The 6,000-nt window shown below is 36.9% G+C and overlaps 1 protein-coding gene across 1 annotated transcript in view; it reads right to left on the minus strand.

Annotated features, from left to right (window-relative positions):
• Positions 1–5,489, minus strand: part of LOC150088396 (serine-arginine protein 55-like) — a 151,330-nt gene extending 145,841 nt beyond the window's left edge. The window contains exon 1 of the mRNA XM_090369485.1: positions 5,379–5,489. The gene's annotated coding sequence lies outside the window, so the exon portion shown is untranslated. The remainder of the gene's footprint in view (positions 1–5,378) is intronic.
• Between the last annotated feature and the right edge of the window lie 511 nt (positions 5,490–6,000).

A 6,000-nucleotide genomic window follows, 5' to 3' on the forward strand; every position in this document is an offset into this window, starting at 1 on the left:
ATACTTAGTTCACGGTTTCCTTTATTCATGTTGAAATTACCATCTAGTTTGGTATTTTCCACAAGATGTGGAAAAATTTTTGGCATTAGCATAAGCATACGATGCAAGAAAGCAAGCTTATGCAGCATCAGCCAAAAAAAAAAAAAAAAAAAAAATTCCCATTTCACTCCTCCATTTGTTCCAAATGTCTGTCCAGCTCAGCCTTAAATTTATTTAGGGTATCAACAAAAGATGGAAGTCTGTTCCACCAATGAACTATCCACTGGCTACAGGAAAATTTCCACACTTCTATTCTATAGCACTGTCCTCAATTTGAAACTGTGCCCCCTCAGGTTCTTAATCTGAGCAAGAGGAAGAATCCCATCGGCATTCAGGTTACTCAACCCATTCAAGGCCTTGTACACATCAATCAGATCACCTCACAGGTGTCTACACTCTGGGCACTGCAATTTGCAGAACTTAAGCCTTCTTGGAAAGAGCTCCCCTTTGTTCCCCTCACCAATCTTGTTAGCCTTCTTTGTACTTGTTCTAGCAACTCTATATCCTTCCTAAAATTCTAGGTGTGACCTGACCTTTGCCTTGTATAATGGGATAATCACCTCCCTGTCCCTGCTAGCAAAATTCCTATATATCATTGACAAGAATCCATGACCTGCTCTGGCAGCCCATCTGCACCACTCAGCAAACTTCATATTTGACTTCACAATTATTCCAAGGTCTTTTTCACTTTCCACTTCCCTGAGTGTAGTACCACACAAGTTGGTACGTTTCTCTTCGGTTATTGCTACCCATATGCAGTACTTTGCATTTGTCAATGTTAAACTTCAGTTGCCACTTCTCAGCCCATTTGTCCAACTTATCTAGATCCAGTTGGAGTAGCAATACTCTCTTCTGTAAACTTGGACATTAAACATGATATACCATCATCAATATCATTAATAAATACAAAAAACAAAAATGGACCCAACACCAAACCCTGGCGAACTCCACTAATAACATTTGTCCACGAAGAGCAGTGTCAATTGATTATCACTCTCTGTAGTTTCCCACTCAACCATTCCTTTATCCATTGTAGCAACTTACCCTTAATGCCATACCTCTCCAATTTGTACAGCAGTCTTCCATGTGCAACAGTATCAAAAGCTTTCCTGAAATCCAAATATATGATATCAAAATCATTTTTGGCATTCAGTTCCTTTGTGATCACATCATAGTATCCAATCAAGTTGGTCAGACAAGACCTCCCTTTAACAAACCCATGCTGTGTCGTAACTATTACTGCAGTCTTGCCTAGATGTTCCTGCAATGCTTCTTTAACCAGTGATTCTATTATTTTCCCCACAACACAAGTGAAACTAACAGGTCTATAGTTATTTGTGTCACCTTTTGAACCCCTTTGTGAATTGGTGATACATTTGCACACCTCCAGTCCATGGGGACCTCCCCTGAGCCCAAGGAAGCTCTCATAATTATGGCTAAGGGTTTGCTTACTTCCTTTGCTGCCTCCTTTAGTATAACTGGATAGATCCAGTCCATACCAGGTGCCTTTTTTTATGTTTAACTTCAACAATTTCTCCTCCACTTTGCTCTCAGTTATTACAAAATCACTTAACTGCCTGTTAGAGTTTGATAAAGATCTGGCACTCCCCTCATTGAATAACTGCTCATGTGTGAATGTAGATGCAAAATACTCATTCAGTTTATCAGCTACCTGAGTATGATCACCAATAGTCAACCCATCTATGTTAAGTGATCTAATCTGATTCATCCCTTTCCTTCTAGAGTTTACGCAAGTAAAGAACTCTTTGCATCCTTTGCCAAAGATTTCTCGTAATCTGCCTTCGCCTGCCTAACCTCCTTTGTGACTTGATTGCAGACTACTTTATATCTGTCATAGGCTTCTGTATCACCTGATACTTTATATGCATCCCATACATTTTTCTTCTCTGCCACGGGCCTCTAATTCATCTGACATCCATTTAGGCCTAAACCTTGAACAGTATTTCTTAGTTGGATTGAAAAGCCTAGTAGCCTCCAAAATTTCCTGAAGGCTTCTCATTTAGAATTCAACATTGGTAACATCAGTTGAATTTAAAAACTGTCTGAGACCCATGTAGCCACCTTTACAAAAGCAAAAGCCCTTCCCTCTAGCCTTGATGGTAGTTACATCTTTAAGTAATTCCCACTTCAACACATTGTGATCACTGCCACCTAGTGGTTCCTTTATCTGCAGATTCTTAATGCATGAAGAATCACTACTGATAATCAGATAAAGAGTATTACTCCCTCTGGTTGCCTTTCGAACATGCTGCTGTATAAAACAATCATCCAATACATCCACAAAAGCCTTGCTAGTGTGTGAGTGACCAACCTACAAATTCCAGTCAATCTCTGGGAAATTAAAATCTTCCATTATAAGACATTGATTTACTGGCCCACTATTTCTCTGCACAATTGCTCATTATACTCATCAGATTCATTAGGCTTATAACACACACCTACTCTCATATAGTTAATAGTAAATTATATAGAATAAAAAGAAGCACTGTATTAAGAATCTTAGCTTATTATAGTATTATCAATTAATCAAAAATATTAATCTCATTAAATTTCATTGTTAATTAAATTGTATTTAAATGGAAATCAGGACCCAGACTAGAGCTGTGAAGCAAAGATCACAAACGAGCAAGGGTGCTATGACTCGAGGTAGAAACGAAGGGGGCAATTCTCCAACGCATCAGTCTCAAAAAAAATGTAAAATGTTTGCCAACCTTTCTAAAACAGGACATGATCTAGCCAAGGAGGATGCCTTTGTGCGTGCTAGGTATCTAATGTCAAGAAATTAGGCACCAACTCAAATTTTTTTTTGGAGATTATGCTTGCTGAATTTTAATTCTTTAAATTTGTGAAAAACAAAACATCTTTAGCATGTCTACAGATAAAATTTTGTGTAAAAAGTGTTTTCATATAAAAATTTTACCCTAAAGGGTTGTTATAATGGATCCACAACCTGGGACATCAGGGCTGAAAAGCAAAATGGAATGGCAGTATGTTTACACTGATGACATTGAATCAACTCTTCATACGTTATGGGCGCCTCCGTATCCAGGTGGGAAGGAGCAGCAGTGCATAACACACGCTTCTTGATTAGACCGGGGTTCGATCCCGTTACCACCAAATACGGAGGATGCGGAAAGGTCAGGGAATGACCACCGCATATTCCCGGAGCAATATGGCCTTAGTTGCTAATGCTCCTAAAAACCAAATAACAAACAAACAAACAAACAAACAATGTTATCTGATACTGAAACAGAATTTTATTCAGTAACTGAATTCTGAATCTTCTTAAAATGCCTCTTAATGTTAGAATGATACAAACATATGAGAGTTATTTGGAGTGATGATGCTTCACAGATGACACTGCCACTTGTTCCAGTGCCCCAAAGGCACACAGCAATGACCCTTGCTAATATAAAAGGCAGTAAACAAGTTAAGCTGCTTTAAGATTCCTGGTAAGTGGGCCACCTGCATTATGTGTAAACACCCTATCATTAAACATAATCACCACGAGCTGTACTAGCAACTAGTCTGCAGTGCTCAAAGAAGTTCATGTCAAACCATACAAAGATCTCTTTTCATCTCCACTGCCTTTTGTGTGTGATACCAGCCAAATGGTATGTTATTCTGGGATTAGTGCTGTCCATATGCAATACCTTGCATTTCTCAATGTCAAACTTCAATCGTGAATCAGAACGAACAAGATTCTTATGTTTTACAGTGTACTGGATCTTACTAGAAAACCAAGTAAAACTTACTTTTTCCAAATTGAACACATGCTACTGACAAGAGATGCACATGCCATAAACAGTACACATCAAACTGGTTATTCACCCCTGAGCTACATCATCTGTAAAATGTATAGGAAGACCTTTAAGAATTGACTACATGTCAAGCTTTTTTTTTTTTTTTTTTGTTAACTCACTCATTCTTTAGTAATAATAATAGCCATATAGTGCAAGGAAACACGCTTTTACTGCACTGGCAAAAAAAAAAAGTAGATAAGAAAATACAAATTATTTGCTTCCCTCTTCACATAGAGAACTAACTATCCAAGTGACCTTTGAATTTATTCAAACTGCCAGCCTCAACTGCTGCAAAGGCAACCTGTTCCAGCAATCAACAACTCGCTGGCTAAAAGAAAAACCGTACGATCTAGTCTAAACCTCTTCCTAAATTCGGTTAAATCCTCGTTAGTACATTCAGATGAAACCAGGCTCATTATATTCAATCACTTAGGAAACAATGAAGGATATGGACTGTTAGCCATAAAAGTTGTTTTCGTCTGTCAGACAACTAGGCAGCCTTTACAGATTCTGTGCAAAAGCAACTAGCGCCAAAAGGTCTGCAGGGATTTGCACACTACATAAATTTCCCATTTTGCCAAAAAAAAAGTAATTTTTTTTTTAATAAAATAAGATATATTATCAATATATGCTGCTTCACTATTTCCAACATTAAACTATTTGTGGTTAATAGGCTGAACTCCAGTTTATGAGTAAGCCTTGTCACCATGGCCAAATTCAGGACGAATTCAAGCGAAAGAAGAGTGGGTTCATTTTTGGCTAGTGAAAAATGGTTATGTTTGTTTACGCCAGTAATTCGGGGTGGATTCAAGAAAAAGAGGCCACTTCCTCCGGTAGAATATCAAAAATACCTGGTTGTCATTTTGATATTATACCAAATAAAATAAATCATTAAATTTTTTTTTTTTTTTTTGCTGACTTCTATAGTTGATTTATTGCAATTGCTTTGAATAGTGCCATTATGTAGTGCCAATAATATAAATTATGCCAATAACTTATTTAGTATGTTTTCGATTTCAAAACTAGATTCTATTCGGCAGGTTAGTATTAAATAAACATCAATTTTTAACTCCAGAACAGTAGAATGGGCTGATTAACTAATATCATTCACATATCAATTGCAACGCACAAAATCGAATGGGTTCCATCGATTTTTAATAATAACACTCAGAAAACGATTATAATAAGGCAATTTATTTAAAACAATGGAAATTGAAGAATAATTTAATAGCATTAATAAAACGGGCAAAATAAGATGAAATAATGCAGTATCCATATTGAAACGGCAAACAAAGATCTGTAGAAATTCTAAAACTGTTTACGAACGAAAAGCGAAGCATTCAAAGCAACCTCCATTCGGCAAGTTCATTCTCTTCACAATGAGACTGGCTAAAATATAAACGAACTCTCCGATAAATAAGAGCAACTACTAACTAAGAAATTATTTTTCTTGTTCTCAAACAAAGAAAAAGATTACCACTAAATTTAAACTTAAAACATCGTAAACATACATACCAAAAATTCCAACGAAATAGTTCTATGAAAACCTTGTATTAAGTATGGAAACCCCAGAAGAAATTCTAATGCTTCTACCTCGAAATATGAAGATAAAGGCACGAAAACAGCAGGAACGAAAGCGGGTAGCTTTACTGTTTCTCCACTAGGGGGGGAAAGTTATATTTTCACAGATCATCCGCTAAGTGGAAGGAGGAGTGTCGTCTATAGCCGAAATTTTTAAATAATTTCAAATGCACACGCCTGTATGATGATATTTTAGAAAAATGAACTAAATATGCAAAACACAATTTTCAGGGAACCATCATTATCGAATTAAGAGTACCACGACCAATAATCAGCGTATTAACATGTAATTTTTTTAGACCTACATGGGACCTAAACGTGGAGTCACATTCCCAAAAGAGCTATTACCGATAACACTTTTTTAGCCAGCATTTATAATAGAGCTACTATACACATTTTGAACTGGTAAGGATCATCGTTCCCACAACACACTGTGGAAAAGGCTGTGGTTCGAATTCCTTCTTAGTTTATCAGTTTTCTCCAGAAACTGGCGTTAGAACTGTCAGAGGTAAACAAAGCAACTAAAGCAGAAAATGAAGATTCCCCCCCCCCACAA

The sequence above is a fragment of the Mastigoproctus giganteus genome, chromosome 3 (genome assembly GCF_048544385.1).
Source record: "Mastigoproctus giganteus isolate SK-2022 chromosome 3, ASM4854438v1, whole genome shotgun sequence".
In the NCBI taxonomy this organism is placed as follows: Eukaryota; Metazoa; Arthropoda; class Arachnida; order Uropygi; family Thelyphonidae; genus Mastigoproctus; species Mastigoproctus giganteus.